The sequence below is a fragment of the Polistes dominula genome, unplaced genomic scaffold, assembly GCF_049000335.1.
Source record: "Polistes dominula isolate Pdom_NZ unplaced genomic scaffold, Pdom_raw_medaka contig_26, whole genome shotgun sequence".
NCBI classification, from domain to species: domain Eukaryota; kingdom Metazoa; phylum Arthropoda; class Insecta; order Hymenoptera; family Vespidae; genus Polistes; species Polistes dominula.
This window is the reverse complement of record NW_028300939.1, coordinates 1210993-1237500: the sequence shown is the minus strand read 5'-3', so window position 1 is coordinate 1237500 and position 26508 is coordinate 1210993. Positions and strand designations below refer to the sequence as shown.

At 27.1% G+C, this 26508-nt stretch overlaps 1 protein-coding gene and 1 long non-coding RNA gene across 2 annotated transcripts in view; one reads left to right on the top strand and one right to left on the bottom strand.

Moving 5' to 3' along the window:
• smash (smallish) overlaps positions 1-20912 on the bottom strand; it is an 86731-nt gene extending 65819 nt beyond the window's left edge. The window contains 2 exon segments of the mRNA XM_015333308.2: positions 19997-20263; positions 20614-20912. The gene's annotated coding sequence lies outside the window, so the exon portion shown is untranslated.
• Positions 6337-25637, top strand: LOC149032862 (uncharacterized). Its single transcript, XR_016176242.1, has 3 exons — positions 6337-6622; positions 14380-14485; positions 25518-25637. It is a non-coding gene; the product is annotated as an uncharacterized LOC149032862 (long non-coding RNA).
• The last annotated feature ends 871 nt before the right edge of the window (positions 25638-26508 follow it).

The window sequence follows — 26508 nt, the reverse complement described above, 5'->3', positions numbered from 1 at the left end:
CTTTCTTAAATCAGAGACAACTATGATGATGATGATGATGATGATGATAATGATGATGATGATCAAGATGAGAGAAATCTAACTGAAATTGTATATTACAAATATTAAATTCACATATGAGGGGTGTAATTTAAAAATATTCAAGTAATATTATATATATACTTTCTAGGATAGTATGTGTTCAATGTTTTTTTTATTTTATCTTGTTTCTAATAAATTGCAAATTAATTTGCAGTGAGTGTTACAGTCCTACTTGTGACTGTAATAAAAATAATAGAAATAAATAAATAAATACAAAACAAAAACAAAAATTGTGCTAATATTCTTAACAAGATTTATGACAGTTTAATGATATTAAAATATTTATCTGTTATTTGTATGATTTATATTTGCATTACAAAAAAAAAAAACAAAAAAAAAATAAATGAATAAACAAAAAATTAATAAATAAAAAAATTGAGATAATATTCTCAAATAAATTTATGATAATTTGAAAATGATATTAAAAATATTTATTTTGTTATTTGTATGATTAAAAATTCACATTGCAAAATATGCATTGATTGTAAAATGACTATCAAAAACCCTATTCAATAAATTTACATTATTTTTTTTTTCAGTAGAATTGAAAGAAGAATTTTAATGAGAGAAAGAGAAATAGAGAGAGAAAGAGAAAGAGAAAGAGAAAAAGAGGAAAAGATAAAACTTACAAATCGATCTTAAACGACCTTACTCTCGTCTTCTACGAAGCAAATATCGTAGGAGTGGCCAACAACCACCATCACACGACCATCACACCACCATCACAACCATCACTATATACCATCACCATGACCAAGTTGGTGAGTTCAGCAACAGCAGCAACAGCAACAGCAGCAACAGCAACAGCAGCAGCAGCAGCAGCAGGTTTTACCTTTTCCTTTCCTTCGTATATTCTCAATACGAGTTTAAAGAAATGAATGTGTAAATCACGCATATGTGTAAGAAAAACGCATTACGGTAGAACGTAAAGTGCATTGTATATATACATACATACATATATATATACAGGATGCACATAAGTAAAGATACCAGGAGGCTCTCCTAAGGATCGTGGGAATTAGGTCTTCGGGAAAGTTTTTTCCCTTAGCGAAACTCATAGAAATTCGTGCGAAATAAACCACCTCCTCCTCCTCCTCATCCTCCCTCCTCTTCCTCCTCCTTCTTTCCCTACAACTCCTCTTATGTCTTTGACGACTTTCCAGGTAAAATAATACACCATATAATAACATATTTCAGTTATCACGATGATGATTGTATTATTTGATAAATCATAGATAAATCTTGACTAGATATTAATCTATATAAATTAGATTATTATATTTCTAATATTTATCAATGTAATAATATTAATAATAATAGTTAAAACAATGATGGTATAAAGTGATTGGTAAATCAGGATAAAAATTATTTATGATTAAAATATATTTTTCACATAAGAGTTTGTACATGTACATTAGTACATTAGTAACATGTACATTCTTATAAATACCATAAGTGTTTAAAAATTTAAATGGGAATATACATATTCTTGTATTATTTGATAAATCACTAGGAAAATCTTAACCAGATATTAATCTATAAATTATAATATTACATCTGTAATATTTCCAATGTAAATAATAATCATAATAGTTAGTAAAATGATAGTACAAAGTGATTGTTATAAATCACTTAAAATTATTAACAATTGAAATGTATTTTACATAACTTTTCAATATGACTCATGTACATTCTTACATATACCATAGACCTATGGTATTAATCATTATTAAAAATTCAAATAGAAATGCATTCTTGTATTAGTTAAGAAAATGTGATAGTATAAGGTGATCATTATAAATTATGAAAAATTATTCTACAATAGAAATATATTTCACATAACTATTAAATGACTCATATATGCATTCTTACAAATACCATAAATGTAATTCAATGGTAATGTTAGAATTTCAATAGAAATATATTCTTGTTTATTATTCGATAAATCATAGAACAATCCTAACCAGATTATAATCTAAAAATAGATTATTATAGAGTAAAGTAATACCATGCATAACAACCATAAATGATAAAATTGTATCTACAAAAAAGAATGTTGTATTTAATATCATCATTATTCAAACAAACAAAAAACAAAAAAATCAATTCTATATTATAAAATGTTTATATAATAAATGAATTGGATTTTAAAAGAGTTCAAATGAAAAGTAATACCATGTACAACAACCATAAGTAATAAAATTGTATCCACAAAAAAAAAAAATGTACAACATTTAATATCATGATTATTAAAACAAACAAAACAAAAAATCATTTCTACATTATGAAATATTATTACATACATACAAAAAAAAAATGCAATCTGATAATTGCATTGATTTAAAACAATTCAAATGAAAAGTAATAGTCATGGTATTACAACCATAATAATTGATAAAAATATGACTTGTAGATAAAGATATAGCAAAAGTAAAGTAACATAATGTGGTGATATATCGATATCCTTGAAATAAAAAAAAAAGAATAAAAAAAATAAAAAAAACATTTCTTTCAATGCTAGTACAATTTCAATGATATACTACTGTTCTTATAGATATGATTCGACTGGATGCATTCAGACTGTAATGCAACTCTCTAGAATTGCATGGGAAGGAAGAAGAATAAGAAGAGGAAGAAAAGTGCAGGTGCGTAAACGCGTAGGTGCTTCTTCAACGACACGGTGGAACGATGCTATAACGGTTGTGAGAGACGGTTAAATAGTAGTTATAGTAGTTATAGTAGTTAACGTTGAATTTCACCATGATACGCTCGATGCATCGTCAGTAAATGCATCCTACATATATTCACACATTTATATATTTATTCATGTATTTTATATACGAAAAGTTCTTTGAGAACATTATTATCAATTTATATTGAAAAATAAATTCAAGTATTTTTTTTTTATATTATGCAGTTGTTTTTTCTTTTTTTAATATTTAATTATTATTATTATTATTATATGTGTCATGAGTATGTGGTTTTATCTATTTAATTTCTGAGTTATATGCATGTATATTTACATATGTATTTTAGTTTTCTAGAATTATGTGATATTTGTGTATTGAAAAATAAATTCAAGTATTTTTTATTATATTTTTTATAAAGTTAGTTTTTTTTTCTTTTATATTTTATTATTATTTTATGTATTATAAGCACGTGTTCTTATCTACTTGATTTCTCTGTTATATATAAATATGTATTTAGTATTCTAGAATTATGCAATTTATATATTTTGAAATATATATAGTATATTTATTTTTAAATATTATAAACATATAATAGTATTCTTTATTTTATTTTTTATAGAGTCGATTTTGTTTTTATATTTAATTTATTATTTTATATGTTGCAAGCACGTGGTCTTATCTCTATCTACTTTCTTAGTTATATACATATATATTTAATTATGTATTTAATATTTTAAAATTATTCGATTTACATATATATATATTAAAAAAAAAAATAGATTCAATTATTTTTTATTTTTTGTATATTTTTTTGTTAATAATTACTTGTATATTACGTGAGGCACGTGGTATCATCACCTGCTTTCACGTATACAACCATACACGATAGTAAACCAATGACAACAGCTGGTTCTATTCACAATTCTTTACAAAAGACACACGTGTTCTTCTTTTCATATATACTACGATACGAATCAATGATTATTATTCTTTCTTTTATTATTATTTTATATAAAACATTATGTATGCTATTATCCAACCTGCAGATAGTTCAAACATAAATGATTTCAATAATAACATTTCTACTCCATTCTTAAAGAACAATCTATGTTTTTTTTTTATTAATAAAAAACACACCTACACAAATTTTACGAACAACCAAATACAATTGTTATTACAATAAAATAAAAATAAAAAAAATAGCCATCAATGTCAATATTTTTTTATTTTAAATAAAATGTAAATAAAAGAAAAGATAACAATTATGCGAATAAAATGGATAAATAATAAATCGTTGGATCATTTCTAACGGGTGTAACGTATCTTCTCATTTCTTTTACCAACTTACCTGGGATGTCATTCAATACGGTTTTACGAGAAACAAATAAAAAGAAAAAGAAAAAGAAAAAGAAATAAAAAGAGATGAGCAAACGGAGCTCTTCCTTCTTGCTACTGCAAGTCGGCCATTCGCCCGAGTTTTATTTTCATGCTTTCGGTCGGTGCTCGCGCGATTGCATAACGGTCATGCACAAACACACACACACACACACATACACATATACACATACACACATAGATAGACACACAAAGTGAGAGCACGCAATGCAGTGGTAAACGACGGACTGACCAGGACACGACTTTCTGACTTTTAACATTTTATGTGTGAGAGAGTATATGTGAATGTATGAGTATGTATGGTTAGTATATACATGTGTGCATGTGTGTATGTATTTGTCACACGCGATCAAACGTTTGTCGGTTAGATTGCATAAGTGAATTACCACACTCGTTCTCTCCATACCAATTTTAGTAGTCAACTATATTTGCATGTGTGTGTGTTGTGTGTGTATAAAACGTACATGTACGTGTATCAGTGTACGTATACATGTGCATGGAGTGTTTTTTGCAACTAGAAAATGCAGGAATTTTTGGCAGAGATAGAAAAGAATTTAAAAGTCCAACCGAGAACCTTCTGACTCATCAGTGAATCCTTTCAAACATCCCCCTTTTGATAGTTCGTGTTCCCTTTTCGAGTTTATTTTTTATTCTCGACACCTTTTTTTAGATCTTTAAATAGATTAAGAGATTAGATAAGTTAGATCTGTTCTTTGTTTTTTTTTTTTTTTTTTTTTTTTTTTTTTTTTTAATTAGATAATCGTATTGGTTTAAATTGGTTTGTTCTCATTAAATGATCCTAGTTTTTATTTTTAAAGTGATCTCAATGATTTATTCTTAAAATAAATGATGAGGAATTTTATCTTTGAAAAGGGTGCGAGGGTTTGTAAATTTGTTAATTAATAATTAAGCAAAATTATAATTAAAATAAATTATTAAATGAATATTAAATATATATATATATATATTATAATTAAATTAAAGAAGTTTGAATTAAATTGTTAAATATAAACAATATTATAAAATATTTATAATATTATATATTTAAATTTATTTAATAATATGAAACATACTACTTTTTATTTAATTTCTCATATGCCATAAATAATGAAAAAAAAAAAAAAACAAACAACCCCCTTTTGAAAATATTCTTTTTTTTTTTTTGTTCCTATGGTGTTACTACTTAAAAACGTATCCTTAAATATTAGTCAATTTTAATATGTTTGACTATAAATGTCAGTAATAATGTCGTATCGAAAAATGCTCGAGGCAAGTAGTTTTCAAGCTGTGTAATCGAATTATCGGAAAAGTGCGTCTGTCTCATGCAATTCCATGGGACAGCCATGATGAATATCCGGGGCGCCTACGGGCACAACCCCAGCAATTAGATTACTTTGCGCTACTGTGCGCTGATAAATGGACTACTACCTAACCGACACGTTGAAAATAAAACAGTAATGGTACTAGTAACCTAATCGAGAAAATCGAGATCAGGATTTAATGATAAAATACTTATGGGTTATACTGTAACCATACTATACTAACTACTACTACTACTACTACCGAATTTCGGATTAATGCTATCGTGTTTTATTTAATTATAATAAATTATCCTTCAAATTCAACGTTTAATCTTAAATAGAAATATTATTTGAAAAATAATATATTTATGATAAATAATTCGTAGAGATATTTTTTATATATATATATTTTTTTTGTTAGTTTTGCAATTTAACAAGCAGTTTATCTTTCAAATTTGTCAATTGTAAATTGTTAGATAAAATAATAGCAGTATAATACTAGTATATTTATAATATTACTAGTATTACTAAGTAATAATAGTAGTAGTTATAATAAAAAAATATATTTTATAATAATTATATTAAAAATTTTTGTAGATATATCTTCTGAAGTTTAGATTCCCATTTTTGTTTTTTTTTAAACTTCAAACCAATATAATTGGCATACTAGTCTCTAATCGCAACTGTAGCACTATTCTGATTTCTGAGAAATGATGTATCCGGTCCAACAGCATCCTTCTATCTCACATACACACATATATATTTATATATTATATATACAGAGACACATATACACTTAACTGTCTTTAATTCTATCACTTCTACGCGAGAATAACAACTTATTGTTGATAATTGGTACAAACCGGAGGCAAGTTTCACGCACGTTAACTACATCATGTTCCGCATCGCTTCTCTCAGCTGTCCTCCTTCGCAATAGTGTGTTGGTTAGTGGTGTGCGAATGATGGTAGGACGACGACGACGACGACAACTGAATCTCTGTGGGTTTGATCATTTTCAACATCCGAGACGACGATGAACTAAGAAGACACTTCTCTCTCTCTCTCTTCTACGAAAGACACATCCCAAGAGTACTACAAACTCTACGATTTATTGGCCCACAGATGGGATTAATTGTGAACAGTGTTATAGGAACTGTAAGTACACACTCTGACATTGAACGTGTTTTAACGAGTTAGTAATAGCAATACTAAGTAGTAGTAGTAGTAGTAGTAGTATCATTTTACGTATCTTCTTCTTCTTCTTCTTAGTTTAGTCTAGTGATTATTATCTTTCTTCACTATTTCACCATGTCGAGAAAAGGAAGAGAAGATTATGATGAAGATTAAGATGAAATTGATGATTTTTTTTTTACTTTCACTCATGTAAGATATAACAATAATAATAATAATTATAATGAATTGTTATGGGATTCAGTTTAATTTGTTTGTTCATTTCTTTTGTACTTTTTATGGTTTTGTTTTTTTTAGGTATAATATTAACAATTAATATGTTATTATTATTATTATATTATATACTGTATTATATAAGTTATAATAAATTCTAATATATGAATCCTATAGTCTTCTTTATATATAAACATTCAGTTGGTCTTCAATGAAGTTCAATACTAGGATCATAATGCAATATTTTTTATTTTGTGTGATTTTTTTTTAATTTAGAATACAGTATTATATTTATAATTGTTTAACCAATAGAAAAATGAAAATAAAAAAATATAAAAGTACATACACATATGTATATATTTTTATATATAAAAATTCAGTGTAACAGTGTTGATACCCAATGAAGTTCAATACTAAGAACATATTGCAATATTTTTTATTTCGTTTGATATTTTTCAACTTAGAAAATTATTTTTTATTCCTAATATAAGAATTTAATTATTTACAGATTATTTAACTCTTTAAGTACTGTAAATTGTCAATAGATGGCATTGTATTTCAATTCAATTATTTCAACTTTAACACAACACAACTTTAACACAACACAACTTTAACACAACACAACTTTACTTTTTTAATTTTTTTTTTTTATATTATTATTAAATGTATTCCATTCTAATTGTAGTATTATATTATTTATTGTTATTATTTATTAAATAATTTAGAATTTTATTAAATTAACATTTTATTATAACAGAACCACAACATCCTAGTATCAATATATATATATAAAAACATGAGATGAAACGTTTCATTTTTTTATTTATTTCATGAACAAGATTATTGTCAATTTTTTCCAAATTTTTTATTTGTGAAAAAGAGAGAGAGAGAGAGAGAGAGAAAGAAAAAAAGAAATAAATATTGCTTTTTCATTTTCAAACAGGTCATTCGGAAATAAGCTTACAAAAGCTTGATGCTGGCAGCTGCACGAAACTGATTTAAATCTCTCTCGTTTATATAGTTACATTGTTGCTTTCTCGAAAATTCTACAAAGAAAGAAAGAGAGAGAGAAAGAGAGAGAGAGAGAAAAAAAGAGAGAGAATATTTCTCTCAAATGTGCTAGACACACAAACATTAATAATAGTCATGAAACTAATCTCGCATAAGAAACTTTTCCTGAGTTTCTATACTCGAAAATTTTCAAACAAACATTAGACTAAATATTACAACATTTTAAACAAGAACTATGCGCACTAATGAAACTACTTAATAACAATAAATATATAATAACGAGTGATTTATCATTGTTATTAATATTACAACTAAGAAACTAGGAAGTTCTAAAATTATACTAGACATAATAATAATTTATAATGAAATATACTTGTTAAAGTTATATGAAACATATTATTGAAATAAATATACATATATATTCATATATATATATATATATATATATATATATTTTTATGGTGTGGGAGGGATTTAGTAAAGATTAGTATAGTGTTAAAAAATGTATTTTTCTATTTCTAGTTTAGTTAAAACACGTTAACGAATCGTCTATTCCTTGGTTGTGCATCAAACGAGTTCATCCATTCTATTTTACGAGAACAAATTCTAAAGAGATATATATATATATGAATGTATGTGTGAATGTGTGTATATATAGTTTAGGTGGTTTGAAAAGCAGCCTTGCGTGGCCTATTGTAACTACACATCCGGTAGAATACTATACAACTGTTATGTTTGTCGAATAAAGGTCGCCATCAGACCTTAAAACCCGAACACGAATGCCATTCGATATTTGAGGTTTTCATCGTGCATTCACTCCATTTTACTAAAGTTCAATACATGTATTTGTATGTGTATGTATCATGTGGTGGTATATGTATCATGAAAAATTATCTGTTATTTGTGCTTATATTATTTAATTATTTTAATATTAAATATTTTATGTATTTTTTTTTTAAATACTAGTTTATATACTATCACCTATATAAATTGTAATAAAAATAAAATGTAGTCAACACAAATTACTTAAGATGATTACAAATGATAAATATATTTGTATTAATAAGAAGATTATCAAGAATGATTGGAATGTTCAAACAGTGAAGGAATGCACTGTTCATGGCATCCTAACAACCGTTGTCGTGAGGGTAATAGTAGTAGTAGTAGTAGTAGTAGAGGTTTCCTCTCAGTTTATTGATCGAAATACTCCCCCTCAAACACCCCCTCAAACGCCCCCTCTTTCTCTACAACCACCCTTTCCACCCTGTCTGTGTCTGCCATTTCTGCTGTAGGCTATCCAGCAACCCACCCTTTCCTTCCTTCCTTCCTTCCTTCCTTCCTTCCTTCCTTCCCTCTTTCTGTCATTTGGAACTTTGCCTTTGGGTATTTCTGTCATTTTTTCTCAACAAATTATTTTTCTTCCCCCCAATATTTTCAATTTCTCTGAAATTTTAATGTTTCCCTAATAAATTATTTTATTAAAACGTGTATAATAATGATTTGAAAAACACATACGTTTTATTTCATATACAAAAATATTTTTATGATTAATATTTTATTTAAATTATTTTAACTCTAATTGTGTGTGTGTGTGTGATTGATATAATTAATAAAAAATAATTTACAAATGGTATATAAAATATATTCTATTTTTTTTCTTCTTACATTTTACACACAAAAGCAATTAACAAATAAATGAAATTATTTTTTGAAATGTATAATAAATAAAATAAAATAAAATAAAATAAAAATGAATAAATTAGAAAAAGAAAAACCTAGAAATACTAAGAATAAATTAAAAAAAAAAAAAAAAAAAAAAACAAATCCCATAGATTAAACCGAACATAATTCACATAAGAATCCTACATAAATACATGTATACATATGTATACATATGTATATATTAATATCATAATGACATATATCATAATTATCGTTTTATTTCAACGGTATATTCTTCAAATTGCTATACTAATTCACCCATAGGCTTGACCTTGAGATACAACAAGATACCTGCGAAGAAAGGGGTCGTAATATATCACGGAACCTTAGTCAGGTGCATCCGAGAAACCTTGGAATCTTAGCCGAGCAATCGCTCGTTTCTCCACCTCCTCCACCTCCTCCTCCTCCTCCTCCTCCTTTCATGGAGAAAGTCACACGATGTGCATCCAGGATAGATAGACGAGGTATACGTGTCTGTAATTCGATAGAGTTTGCTTGGAAAGCAAAGAGAGACATACACACACTAGTCAAATGCATTTATCGATCATTCTCTTCAACTTCTACTTCAAATTCTAATTGAATTGCATTCTGATAGGATCTAGGATTTTTATTTTTATTTTGTTTGATTTTGTTTAATTTTGTTTTATTTTGTTTGATTTGGTTTGATTTGGTTTGATTTGGTTTGATTTGATTTGATTTGGTTTTGTTTTATATTTGATTTGATTTGATTTTATTTTATTTTATTATATTTTAAGTTACTATATTTTATTTTATTTTATTTTAATTTACTATATTTTAATTTACTATATTTTATTTTCCTATATTTTATTTTATTTTATTTTAATTTACTATATTTTAATTTACTATATTCTAATTTACTATATTTTAATTTACTATATTCTAATTTACTATATTTTAATTTACTATATTCTAATTTACTATATTTTAATTTACTATATTTTAATTTACTATATTTGATTTTCCTATATTTTAATTTACTATATTTTAATTTACTATATATGATTAGAATAATATTTTATAAATATTCTTATTTTTACCATAATATTTACAATTTATCTATTAATTATTTATTACTTGTGTTATACTACAATTACATTTTAATATATACATCAAAATATATATTAATATATCTATTTAGTAACATATCTACATATAAACTTACACATATATATATATATATTCTATACATATCAAAAAAAAAGAAAAAATAGATAAAATTATTATAGAAAATAGAAAAACATTGAATTGTGCAGGAGAATGACGAGAATAGAATAGTCAATGGATAAACCGATAAAACGTTGTGTTGTGGTTGTGGTTGTGTGGTGATGTTTTAGTCCTGTACCATCGTCCTACGCGAATCTTAGAAGATCAACATGACAGGATCTTGGCTTATTGTCTTCCAGACTAGGCGCCACCATAGATTTATGTTAAAGTCAATGTTACGTTTAACTTGAGACCTCGTGTTTAAAAACACGTAGGCAGTAAATACACGATTATCTATCTCCCTATCTCTATTTCTCTATTTTTCGTTTTGTTCTATCCAATTTTTTTGATTCCTTCTTTTTCCAAAGAAAAAGACAAACAACGACATGAGTCACTCCCATGTGTGTTTTATTTTTTATTTTGTGTTTTGTTTAAAGTTCATCGAGAATTTCATAAGAAATCCAATTTGTTTTATTCAATGGTTTTTTAAGGGACCCTGATGGGGAGGAGGGGGGGGGGTTTGAAGGAAAAGGAAGGGCTTGTTTTTTTTATTTTAAAACACCATAATAATTATAGAAGATATCATATACTGTATACTAATAAATTATTATACATAATAAAACAGAATTTATTATACTTCTACTATTACAACTATAATTAACCAATTGAACGAGAGTAATAAAATGATAGTAGGGATGTGTTCATTTGAAATATACATCGATGTTTTTTTTTTTTCGATGCATCGATCGAAAAGGTTGCAATTTACGATTGCTCGAATATATATTTACATCGATGTATATTTTCAATGAACACATTCTTAAATTATAAATCGTATTTTATGGTGATAGAAAATTTGTAAAATTGTGTTTAAAAAAAAACTTTCATATAAAATTCTATTTTATGATAAACGTTAATAAAAAGATTAACAAAAAAGAAAAAAATCTTGAATATTATAATGAAATATTCACATGTAGGTGTTCGATTTACCTGAACTTACAATTATTACGGTCTATTTCTCTTTCTAAATATTAATGAAAAAGAAACCATCCTTTTTTTTTTTTTAACAAGAAATAAACTACTCACAATTTTATCCTTTTTATTTCTCTCTCACAATCTTTCTTTCTTTATTTATTTATTTATTTATTAAAAAACAACAAATGTTCTTTTTATTAATATTATCATTTGTTTCGAATTATTTGTTTTCACGATTGAACTCGACAAAATCTTTAACAACACGAGTATGAAAAAAAAGAAAAAAAAAGAAAAAAGGATAGTACGTTCAGTTTAGTTGTCGCGCTTTCACGAATATTCTAGTTTTCACCATAAGTCTCGTCACAGTCATACTCAATCTTCATCGTCATCGTCATAGTCCATCAGGGGGGATAAATAAACCTTTTCGAGTGGATATAATTTGACTCGAAGTGGAATAAGGTAAAAAAAACAAACAAATAAGATGGACACGTTCGAACGAATGGCAAACGCAAGAATTGTGTGTTATATTGTGTGTTATATTGTGCGATTGTGTGCTACTTATTTTCTCACGTCAATGTAAAATCTACATTCTCTTTCTTTCTCTTTCTATTTTTTTTTTTTTTTTATGTCTTTGGTTAGTCATCAACGTGTAACAGAGATAAACGTGTTACGTTTGATATCAAACAAGAATGAAAACAAATCTCGTTAAATTGGTTTAATAGTAGTAATTGGTATTTACCTGTACTACTACTACTACTACTAATACAATTGAAATTCGATGGGAATTTCAATTATCTAGATTAATCAAGAACGAAATTTCATTAACGGATCTGCAATTGGAAATTCCGTTAATCAATTAGTCTGATTCGTCGTCTACCATAATATTATAATATCAGATAAAAATAAATAAATATTGTGCGTTGAGTGCATTTAAAATACGATGCATTATTCGGAGCATAGAAAGAAAAAGAAAAAGAAAAGGAAAAAGAAAAATACAAAAAGAAAATGAGAAGATATGGCGCATACGATCGACTTTCTAAACTCGGAATATCAAAGGACGTTTCTTCTTCCCCAACATCGTCGTCCATGTCGTCCATGTCGTCGTCACTTTCTCTAACTGATCGATAAATTTGAATAGAAAGAGGGACAAGTGATCAATTCCCATTTTTTTTTTCAATTATTTTTGCTTTTTTTTACGGTAAATGTGTTAACTTTAAAGAATCCTAGTCCTTCTCCCTTCTTCTTCACTTCACCTAAGTTTTACTTCGATCAAGAATATATTTAAATAAAATATTTGTCAAATTATTTTTTTATAAATTATTTAATTGACACAAAATTAATCTTTTTCAAATTGTTCAATTTAATAAACCAAAAAAAAGAAAAAATTACAAAATATGATAATGACGAATATCAATGAAAATATTTACAAAAAAAATACAAAGAAATAATTAATGTTTTCATTAATTGAAATATTATTCAAATTATTATTTCTTTTTTTTTTTAAATAATTAAATTGACAAAATTATTATTTTATAAATTGATAAATTTAAATTAAAAAAAAAAAAATATATGAAACATTTTCAAAGTTTCAACTTGAAACTTTCGCTTGACCTTTACGCATCCTACTATCGTAAAAAAAAAAAAAATATAAAATAAAATAAAATAAAAAAGAAACTAATTGCATTAAATTACTTTCACCTAGAATGAAGTACGAGTTTCGTTCTGGGGAATTTTTTCTTTTTTTTATTTATTTTAGTTTTTAGAAATAACCCCAAAAATTGCATTTAATAGATTGGTAAAAGGTTAACAACGATGATGGTGTGTGTGAGTGTATGACAGTTGAAAACATTCTATTAACATATTATGACATTTATAGAAATGTTCAAAGAATTCTAGTTGAAATAAATAAATAAAAAAAAAAGAAATTTGTTTCTTTCTTTTTTCTGTGTTTTCTTTTCTCTCTCCAGTGAAATATCTTTCTTTTTTTACTATTAAAAAGCTGACCAACCAATAAGATTTGTCTTCGCAACGTAACCTGTTTCATCATCGTGTAATCGGATTGCATAATGTGCCTGTTAGAGATTTCTTTCCTTCCTTCTTTCCTTTTCGTCGTTGTTGACTTTCGATCAACGAAATACCATGCCTTGCTAGACTACCAATCTAAACATTAATATAAACTTAAACGATCATTAATTAAATTGTTTATTTTCATTGAAATTATTTATTCATCTCATACTTTCATTTAACACGAAACATTTCTACGAATTTGTTTACGTTACTAATCTCTGTGTTGACCATTTAAAAAAAAAAAAAATAAATGATTTTTAAATAAATTCAAAAATTAAATATAAAATGATAATTCAATAAATCTACGAATTTGTTTTCAATTGTTTATTGTTTATACTTGTATTTGATACAAACACTAATACGAATTTGTTAAATTTGTGTTGTTGACCATAATAACGAAAGGATTTGAAAATAAATCAAAAATGGAATATAAAATAATAATTACATTAATTTAAGATTTAAATTGAAAGAATTTAAAATTTATAAAATTCCATTGATTATTTCGATTCCAGATAGAAACCATAGAAAATAAATCTGTTGAATCGCGTGACACGGAAGGGGAGAAAAATTCAAAGCTCTTTTGATACCAGATAAGTGTCATCTTCGATTTTTCCTCAGGTATGCAAAACTATCCGTTCTTTTTTCTTTATTCTCAACTATAACTCACAATCTTAATTAATTATTTCAATATTTCAATAATTATTTATTTTTTCATTGAATTATTTTATGTTCTTTAAACTTGTTCTTTTTTGTGTCAGAAGAATTTACTTTCACGATACACGACACCGATATTATATTATATTAAATCGTTGCAACGTGGATTTGCTGACGCAGGTAAGAAAAGAGAAAGAGAAAGAAAAAGAAAAAGAAAAAGAAAAAGAAAAAGAGAAAGAAAGGATAAAGCAAAGTACATACAATATATATATACGTATAAAAGAAACTTATATCGTACTTTTCGAAAGTGGCACGTATATAACTAAACTACGTTGTTAAATTAAATACATACGTGTTTATAAACATATATATATGTTCATATACAAATATACTTCTAAATAATTTTTAGAACAGTGCAAATATCGTACATTTAATTTAAAATTCTAAATAAAATTAAACAAAGTGACCTTGTGTACGAGTATTATAACACGTATGTCCTATGACTGTACTATAATGTGTGAGTGTGTGTGGGTGTGTGTGTGTGTGGATACCTATCGTATGATTGAAATCTGTGACCTTGTGTACAAGTATGTTTTATGTGTGTATGTTTTATAAATGCAATGTGTGTATGTGTGTATTTGTGGTTACACGTTTAACACAGAAAATCTTTTGACTGACGAATCATTCGTGCAAAATCATCACAAAGTTATTCCTTTCACGTTTATATCGATATATCGATAAATCGATTCACCATTACAACACGTTCTTTATAATTAAATCAAAAATACTTCTTTCGTATCATTTATAAAATGTTTTTTATTCTATAACTAATTTAGTATTCTATTTAGAAATTCGCCCTTATTACAAATTCCAATCACGTTTATTTAAGAATGAATTCTTTCTATCATTTTCCCATAGTGATATTTATATATTTTTTTTTTCTTATGATATCTTACCCTTCCCCTTCTGTATCGATCATAATCAATACCCTTAATAAAATTTTATAACAGATAATAAAATAAAATCTAGAATATCAAATGACGTTTGAAATAATAACACGAATTAAAATGTAATAATATAAATATAATAAAATAATAAATATAATAAATATAATAAAATACTAAAATAATAAATATAGAAAAAAATACTCACAAACACTAAAATATTAAAATAATTAATATAATAAAATAATAAAATAAACAATATAATAAAATACTACAATAATTAATATAAAATAAAATAATAAAATAATAAATATAGAAAAAAAAATACTCACAAACACTAAAATATTAAAATAATTAATATATAATAAAATAATAAAATAAACAATATAATAAAATACTACAATAATTAATATAAAATAAAATAATAAAATAATTAATATAATAATAACAACGATAAAAATAATATACACATATCAAAACACATTAATCAAATTCACCAAATAAAATAAAATGCACTTTAAAAAATAAAAAACAAACCAGATAGTTGATGATAGCTGATGGACAATGAGATGAAGAGAAGACTGTAGATTATTAAAAATAAAAATAAGCAAAAAATGTTTTTATTTTAAAAATTAGGGTGATGTCAACGAACAACCTAAACTTAAAGGTTTCAAGATTTATCGAACTGAGAACAAAAAAAAAAAAAAAAAAAAGCTATACAAAGAAATAAAGAGTTCCTCTTGGCCATTCTACGCAGGGACGTTGTAACGGGGCATTTCTACGCGTTACCTTCGATCCATCCATCCCACCTTCACCTCCACCTCCTCCCCCACATTTTTATTTTTTCTTTTTCAACGGTACTTCCTCGTTAACATTTCTCTTCTATGCAAAGGAGAGTTTCAACTTCCGTTTGGATAGATTATCGTCAATTTAAATGTATTATAATAAAAAAGAAAAAAGAAAAACGAATTATATAAAACACACATGGAACACACACACACACATATATATATTCATTTAATCTCTGCCAATAATTTCCATTCGATCAAATATTATCATAAACTAAATTCCAAGTTGAATAAAATATAATCTCCATCAATCAGATCAACAAACAAACAAAAAATAAAAAAAATAATCAATTTTGCTATCAAAGCTTATGTCAATTCGAATTCATTCGTTACGTGATTAGATATTTTTTTTTTTATTTTTTTTTTTTTTATTTGTAAAGATCCGATTACGCGATTTCGATCGATCGATCTCTCCCTCTCTTTCTCTCTCTACGTTCAATTCGACATCGGTCTGTGTTCTGCTTCTTTTTATATTTTATTTTTATTTTTTTGTACGTTCAGGTCCTCCGACAGAGATCTTAATTGAAGCCGACTAGTTCTCTCTCTCTTTCTCTCTCTTTCTCTCTCTTTCTTATTTTAATCCATTGCGATTATACTTCTCCTTTCGTTTTATTTGTGGATTAGTCAGACGATGACTACAAGGGGGTATCCTACGAAACATCTTCTGAATCATGCTCACACACTTTATGTTAAGTCTACCTACTTTGCTTTAACTCATTTTTTTTTTTTTTAATTATTATTTACTAGTCTTAAATAAAATTAAATAAAATTAAAATGATGTATCGTGTACATGTTTTCAATAATAAAAAAAAAAAAAAAAACAAACCCCCAGAAAGTTTAAACTTAAAGATCAAAAATAATATTAAAACGATGTGTTGTGTACATGTTTTCAATAAAAAAAAAGCAACAAGTTTAAAGTTAAAGTTAAAGTTAAAAAAAAAGATTTGAAGAATCTATTACTAACACACATAAAAGAGACGAGTCTAAAGATGATCGTCACACTACCAACTTACGATGAATAAACGAGAGAAAAAGAAAGAGAAAGAGAAAGAGAAAGAGAAGAAGAAGAAGAAGACGAGAAGTCGTTGACCTGTCCTAGAGGTAAACCTTTCCTTCCTGACGATCGTTAAAATACATTTAAAGATCTTACTATCTTTCTTGACAAAGAGATCAATGATTTATATCCTAAAAGATACGTGTGAGAGTAAATAAGTAACACTAAAAAAAAAAAACACCATTGCTAGTTTTACATCTTTAGAAATGATCTCACAATGATATTATTATTGACCAATCATTATAATGTGACGACCTTTGACTATGTCACATTTTTCTTTTTTTTTTATATTTTTTTAAATGATGCACAAATGTTGCACAAATGATGTACATGTGTTGATGAATGCATGTATGTATGTATGAATGGTATGTAAAAATATGTGTAAGATGTATCACAAGTTGTTTAAGTAAGTATATTTAATATTGATGATTATTTCATAAATAAAGGAACACGTGACACTTGTCATCAATATATATAACATCAATGATTTGTTATAAAAATTTCAATTAAAAAAGGAAAAGTATGTTAAATAAAAATCAAATGATAAAAACAAAGTTAACTTACAATCTTAAAGTATTGGTTACAGTTGATAAATTGTAAATTATAAAATATATGCGAAATATAGATATAGAAGAATATTATATTTTAATTTAATATTTAAACAAATATATTATTTGTGTGTGTGTGTGTGCACGTTTTATTATCAAGTGCATATAATAAATCAATATATAATATTATAAAATTATTATTATTAAAATACGTTTATTAGATTTTGTAAAATATAACTTGGAAAACTAGTAAGGTTTGGCAACAATATTATAATAATCAAATTATGTATAAATAAATTAATAATATTAAATAAAAAAATAATAAAAATAAAAAGAAATGTGTAAAGATTAATAATATACTAATAAAAAAAAAAAAAATATAATACTATAAAATCATTATTAAAACAAATTTAATAAATTTTATAAAATATAACTTGTAAACCTAGCTGCTGCTACACTTGCCAACAATATTAAAATAAGATCAAATTAAACACAAAATAAATTAATAATAAAATAAAAAATAAAAATAGATGTATAATGATAAATAATATTAATAAATAATAAATAAAAATAATAATTAATAATAATATTAGAAATAAATCAATAAACATATATAAAATAATAATTTAATATCAAAGTAAAACCACACACACACACACATACTCTGACAGCTAGCAGAAAAGAACGAAAAAAAAAAAAAAAAAAAATAAAAAAATAAAAAACACTTGAAAAATGTAAATAAGAATTTTGAGATGGGTTTGAATGGTCATTCTTATGGGATCTCATGGGGTCTGTGATCATCGTTGAACTACGTCGACACCCACTCGAAACCAAATTTTGTTTCTGTCTATTGTGGGAGATTGGCTTTCACCCCAAAAAGGAAACAGAAACAGCATAGGCAACCAAACAACAAAAAAATGAAAATATACACACATGTATCTATTTGTGTTTCTATACACACACACACACACATATACTTACAGAGAGACACACATAGAGACACACGAAAATAAGAAGAACATATTAACTATTTTATTTTCATTCTGTCTAATAAAAATTCGATTTTTCTATGATTTGAAATCCAGTTGAATATAGAAACAATCTAATCTTAAAATCATATTCAAACTAGATAAACGATTATCTTGTATATATCTTAAGAAACTAGATACATATATATATATATAGTATACATTTCCTAATATTCTCGACAGTTTTATACACGAAATTTCTTGTCTATTTTATTTTCCTAAATTCCCCCATATCTTTTCCCCTTCCCATAAATTGCTTAAAGAGAATGGTCCCTTTACTATTTTCAGCAAGTTTCAAACATTTTTATCTCGACTATCGAATTACCTTAAATTATTATCTTTTCAACTTAGATCAATTGACATTTGAAATATTTGTTTTTATGATTTTTAACAAATCAAACAACCATTGATAATGTTAATAATAATAATAAGATTATCAAATTACCTAAAATTATCATTTTTGAATGTATGTAATATCAATTGAAATTTTATATATCTTTTTTTTTTTTGGTATGATTTTTAATGAATGCAACAACCATTGACAATGTTAATAATAATAATAATAATAATAATATAATAATAAAATAGTAAAATTGTATGTATGTTTTTTTTACTATTATATATTACAATATATATTATATTATATATTAATTTATAGTATTATTATTTGTAAAATTTTATTTATATATATAATACGTAATTGTAAATACAATAATAATTATTTAACATATAATTGTAAATATATAAATAATATATTGACAATTATATATTAAATAATTATTAATAAGAATTGCACATGAATTTAATCTACCCACCACCACTTAAAAATCATTTTAAATTTCAATATGTGTCAGTGTAATACACATACGTCAACTTATATTATACATAATTTTCAATTCATTTAATTCATTTTATTTCTTTCTTTTTTTTTTTTTTCTTCATATTTAAAATGACTGTTCCTATTTTATATTTTTTGGTTTGAAAAATTAATCAATTACGTGTACGTATTACATAAGGCTAGTAAAAACAATTAAATCAAATTTTGGTGTTTACCTTGTGATGTAAAGCTTCCCCCTTTTTTTGGCACGTAACAAATTTGACGCGTAATCCAGAAGTCTCAGCTCGATGAAAAAATTCAAAATTGAATTTGTTCTCTCCCTTTTACAGTATCTTCCTTATTTTGTTCTTTCTTTCTTATTGATTGATTATGTCTTTTTTTTTTATTTGTTATTCTGTAAACAACGACGTGGTGTGTTGGTTTTTATTTTCTTCAAATCACTTTTACCGAAATTCAATCTCGACGTAGGTGTTTTGCTTTTCCTATTTTTTTTTTTTTTTTTTTTTTTTTATTCACACGAATTATTTTAACACTCGACAAATAATAATAATAATAATAAAAAAATATATATATATATATATATATATTTGCAAATATATATATATATATATATATATATATATATATTTATATTATTTTATAGTTCAATTGATTTCCAACAAAATTTTTCTGTTAAACCCAAAATTTAAACAGAAAAAAGAAAATTAAAGAAAATTCTCCCCAAAAATATATACACATACATATATAAATAAAATAATAAAGAAGAAACTCAAAAAACAAAAAAAAAACAAAAATAATTATATTACTGTATAAAATAAATTTAAACACCAACTTTTCTTACGATAGAACGACAAAACGTCTTCGTGAAAATAATTAAAAATCCCGACGAGACAAACAGAAGAGAAAAAAAAAACCAAAACAAAATTTACAGTAACATCTAAATAAAAATCAAATCAAATCAAATCGAAAAAAAAATAAACTGAATTAAAAAAATGTCTGATGATATCATGAAAGATATACAGTAATAATTGTACAACAATTCGTCGAAGTTTTGATCGAAAAAAAAAAAAAGGCAACTTTCAGAGACGAGAAAACGCAACGACGACTTATCGTCCCGGCTCGCCGTGATGGAACTGAGGGGAGCTGTTTCGTTCCACGTTCCTTCGGTTCTACTTTAACCCGTTCGTTAAATTCCGCCAAAGCTCGGATTAGTTCGTTCATTCTCGATGATAACCGAGTATACCCGAATCCCCACTCTGTAACCATCAAACTTCAACGAAACATTACGAAGAGAACTTATGGTAGGTACTGGGGGCTGGGGGGGTTGATAGGGGGGTGTGGAGAGCCAATAAGGTACGAGGGGAAAGGTGGGAAACCTCGACAACCTCGACGGATGTCGACTTTGCTCGGGTCGAGGCCGAACAACCAACCGTTTTCTATGTTTATTTCATCTTATTCTTCTAACCAAAGATGAAGGAACGAGATGGAATGGGGATGCGAATTGGGGTGGGGTTGGTTGGATAGATTCCTTTAGGAGGACTATGATGTTTTTTTTTGTATTTTTGATCTTTCCTATTTGGTAACTCATCGTTTTTTTTAAATTTTATTTTATGGTTTGTTTCATTTCACAAATTCCACCTAACCTCTAAATTAACCCTCATCCCTCTCCTCTCCTCTCCACTTTCTTTTCCTGTATCCTCCAGCGATTGAAACTACTCTCCTATACTAAACTCTCCTATAGACAAGGTAACTTGCCGAAAAGTTTTCTAAATATCCCTCTCCTCTTAAAAAACCCCATAAGAAACCCCGGTAGCAAGATAAAAAACGAGATACCTTTTATCTTTTACTGTGTTCCAACTAATAATAGTGCAGACGAGCCGCACTTTTGCTTTTCAGATTAAATGGTCGTCTGGAAAGGAACGAATAAAACATCAAGGTCGAAAAAAAACCTTTGCTCTATTGATCCTTCAGGGGGTTATCGATTATTATACTCGTAGTTGAATGGTGCTGCTGATACTATCGATACAACCCAACCATTCTAAAGAATTTTCTTTGAATTTCAATTTCTTTTTGTTCATTTTGTTATCTTATCAAAAGTGTATTAACAAAACTTTTTATTTATTTCTTGGAATGTAACTGTACTTACATTTCATCCCCCTTTATTCAACCCCTCAAACCACCATTACTCGATACAGTCCAATCATTCTAAAGAATTATCTTTGAATTTGAATCCTTTTTATTTTCATTTTAATCTTATCAAAAGTATATCGAAATTTTTTATTTATTTTTTCGAATCTTACTGTTCTTAAATTTCATCTCCCGTTTACTCAAACCCCCTAAACTACATAAAGGATCTTTTTTTTTTTTCAAAACAAAACCAGAACGTATTCTACCATTTCGATTGAATTAGTCATCAGAAAAAAACTACAATCTAATCAAAAATAAATAAACTTTGATAATTCTAAATATATATATATATATAAAAAAAAAAAAAACCAGAACGAGTATCTAGAATTTCGATTGAATTTTTTTGAATTTGTCAACCAAAAAAAAAGAAAAAAGAACACGTTGGTTGTTTACAAGATTTTCTTAACAATTCAAGTATATTTCTTATCTTAGATCATTTCAATCTACCATCTGTAATTTATCTCACCACAAAGTAATTAAAAATGTTTTTTCTTTCCCATCCTACAACTCACAGGAACCCATATTCACCAGTACCAGTACCAGTACCACCATCACCATCAACAACAGCAGCCCCAGTAGCAGCAGCTCCAGTAGCAGCAGCTCCAGTAGCAGCAGCTACAGAAGTATTATCATTATCATTATCATCATCATCATGATCATGATCAACAGCATCAGCATCAGCATCAGCATCAGCATCAGCAACAGCAACAGCAACAGGCATCACGGAAACGGGACCTGGCAAACGTTTAGGCTAACAGCTTCCCGTGTTCCGACGACTGTCTAAACTTTTGTTTTATATTGTTTTTTTTTTTTATTTTCATCTATTTCTTTCTAACACAACGTTAAGATATACACACAGCCACACACACACACACGTATAGACACATATAATTTTTTTTTTTTTTTGTGTTATATCTCTGTCTATTTGTCGGCCTCCCAACTCGCGAACGAAACCCACCATTACGAAACGCGAACGAAAAAAGGAGGAGCATTTAATATATATTCACAAGATCCTTTCCAAGCCCCCTAGAGATCATTATCTTTGGAAAGAGGGTTTGCGGGGGAGGGGGGGGGGTAGGGGACGACGACGACGGATAATCCAACACACTCGCGTACAAGCCCTTTTTCTACCATCCAGCCCTTTTGTTAAAGATTGTGGGCCCCGCGGATCATCATCAACAGGGCTGCGCCTTTGAATCTTTTTCTTCGCAAAACGAGAACATTTCTTTTTATTTTTTTTTCTTTTTTTCTTTTCGTCTGCCTCTTCTTCTTCTTCTTCTTCTTCCTTTTCTTTCTTTCTTTTTTTTTTAGTTTTTTATTTTGCACGTAGGAAACCCTCTGATTTTGTAGTCCTTCGTATATTCTTTGCTTTGCTTTGATTTGCTTTGGGACAAAGGATTAACTAAAACAAGATACTACAAATCCTACAGGTAATAATAATAACAATATTAATAATAATGATGTATGATTGTATGTTATGCATTTAGGTATGTTGAAATATTTTTTACAAAAAATAAAATAAAAAAGATATTAGATAAAGTATTCTCAAAAAAAAAAAAAAAAACAGATTAACACCACGTTCTGCGCCACACGAATTCTTACGGAAATCATCGTCAGGCCACGCATGGCAAAACAAAAAGTTTAACGTCAGGCCACGGCGTCTAAAGTTCAACCTCAGTCAAGTTCAGTGTCAGTCACTTGTGACTGACGTAACCTAAACGTGAAATTTAGTGTCAGTCATTTGTGACTGACGCGGCCTAAACATGAATTTTCTTGTCAGACACATGTGACTGACGCGGCCTAAACGTGAATTTTCTTGTCAGACACATGTGACTGACGCGGCCTAAACGTGAAATTCAGTGTCAGTCATTTATGACTGACGTGTCACAACGCGTTAAATTCAAGACAAATTTGTTGAAGTTTATTAACCTTTACTTCCTTTCTTCATTCTTTATTTATTTCTCATGTTTGTTTTTTTTTTTGGTATCTTTCGTTTTTGTAAAAAAACAAAAAAAAAGAACAAAAAGAAAGCAAAATCTAAAAGATATTTCTGAGAATATCCATTAAAAGTTAGAAAGCAGCCCCGATATAACTTGTTCTTTATCTTTCTCAAAAATGGGGGAGAGTCTGTGAAAAAGGGAGAAAGAAAAAAAGAAAAGAAAAGAAAAGAGTTAGAATGAAAATATACTTTCGATGCATCAGCATCAGCAGTTATAGCAGTAGCAGTAGCAGTTCAGTAGCAGTAGCAGTAACAGCAGTAGCAGCAGCAACATCAACCAGCCCTACCTACCAACTTCCAACATCCGTTTTCTGTGTATCTTATTTTCTAAGGAGCCACAAAGTCGGCCGAGTATATCGAAAAAGGTTGGATTAGTTCAAATGAACCCTAAAGAAGAAGATTAAGATAAAAAAGATAAAGATAACAGTCTAAATACATTAAGTTCTCAATGTATATGTGTATATAGGTGTATATAGGGGGTATAGTAACACATTTAAGTTTATTTATTTATTTATTATTGAACGCTATGTTTATTATAATTTAAAAATAAAAAAAATAAAAACACCTAAAATTGCACTTTGTGTAACCCTGGTGTCCCTTCCACTCCCTACTCTACACTCCTACACACTCCTACCCCAACCACTTTTATGGTATGGTTTATAATCTTTGTTTCAAATCATTATATGTATGTGTATAGTTTTATGAACCATGTATTGTATATAACCTTATAGGTATTTATGTATTTCTATGTTGTATATATGTATGTGTGTTTGTGTTTGTGTGAAAGTATGGCCTAAGGGGAGGGCCGAAATTATCCACGAAAAGGGGGCCAACGTGTGAGTGAATGAGTAAATGAGTGAGTGAGTGAGTGAGGAAGAAAGCGTTATTGTGTTTTGTTTTGTTGTGTTGTGGGTTTCTTTCTCGCTTTAAATTACAACCAGGAAGATGGTTGGTTCCAAGACCATCTGGGACCCCTTTGTTTCAGACTCCTCCTCGTCCTTCAGGAAGGAACGCGATACGCCCGTCTTGGAATATCTTCCTTCGAACAACTTTCATAATAAAAAGAGATAGTAGGATGACGTATCTTTTATTTCATTCTTATTTTATTTATTTATTTAATTTTTCAAGTAAAAACTTCCTTAGAATGGGGTGGGGGAGGGGGTGAATTCTTTAATTCAAAACCTTTTTTTTTTTAAATTATACGAAATAATTGTGTTAACGAATTTTGAAGTTTCCTAGTATAACTTGTTTGTAAAAGAAAATAAAATAAAATACAATATTTTATTTTAAATAAAATAAATATACTTATATACATACGAAAACACCAGGTAAGAGAAGTGTGTTTCTTTTTAACCAGTTAAAAAAAAAAAAACAAAAAAAGAAAAAAAACCTCAGCACCGATTCCTGATTCTCGTCGCATTGTCTACGAAAGCGATTCTATAAACACATTCCTGCATATCGTTAGGTGTTCCACTGATGTTTTGCATAATCGTGTCTCCCGCAAAACGAAAGTTCTTTTTTTTTTCTTTCTTTTTTTTTTTTTCTTACAGGTAAGAACATTGCTGTTTGCTGTTCGTTCGTGACGTAACGACAAAACGAGGGACAACAACTAACTCGACAAGTCGACGACAAGGAAGGATGACAATAACGTAGAAGGGAATATAGAAAGGGGGAGGGTAAAGGGAGAAGGGAAGGGAAGGGAAGGGAAGTGGGAAGGGGGACGAAGGGAACGGGACAGGTCATCACCATCACCATCACCATCACCATCATCACCACCTACCTTCCGAGGTTAGATTCTCTTAGACGACGTGAGAAAATTTAAACTTTGCAAAGAAACCGAAACCTTTTGTAAAATAAAAAAAAAGAAGAGAAAGAGAAAGAGAAAGAGAAAGATAAAAAAAAAAAAAAACAACGTGCCTTGGAGTTATCTACGAACGATAACTAGCTATCAGCAAGATACTCGTTGCTTTACCGAAATGATTATAGTGTTAAGATATTCTTACGTATAATATCGTGCCGAGATGTCTCCGGTATGAGATCGAGTCGAGTATAAGAAGAATAAAAGAAAGAGATATATTTTATAACAAAAACAAAAAATAAAAATAAAAATAATCATATTTTTCAATTTTGTATTAATTACTTTTTAGTTTTGTAGACAAAAAATCCTAAGATCGAAGTTGAGAAATAAATGATTATATTGAAATAATAATATTGAATGACATTACTCAATTAATATTTAATATAATAAATAGTTTATTAGATATGTAGAAAAAAAAAATAAGAAAAATCATTAACTATAATAATATGGTATAATAAAATTATATATTATATATATTTACCAAAATATATTATTATACCATAGTATATTAATGACATAATACTATGGATTAATTTAATTATAATCAAATATAATTTAATATAATACAATATAATTTGTATTATTATTATAATATACAATTATATATATATTTAATATTTTAATATAATTATAGTAAATATTAATAATATCTGTGTTAGTATTATAACAGCTGTCAGTTTCAA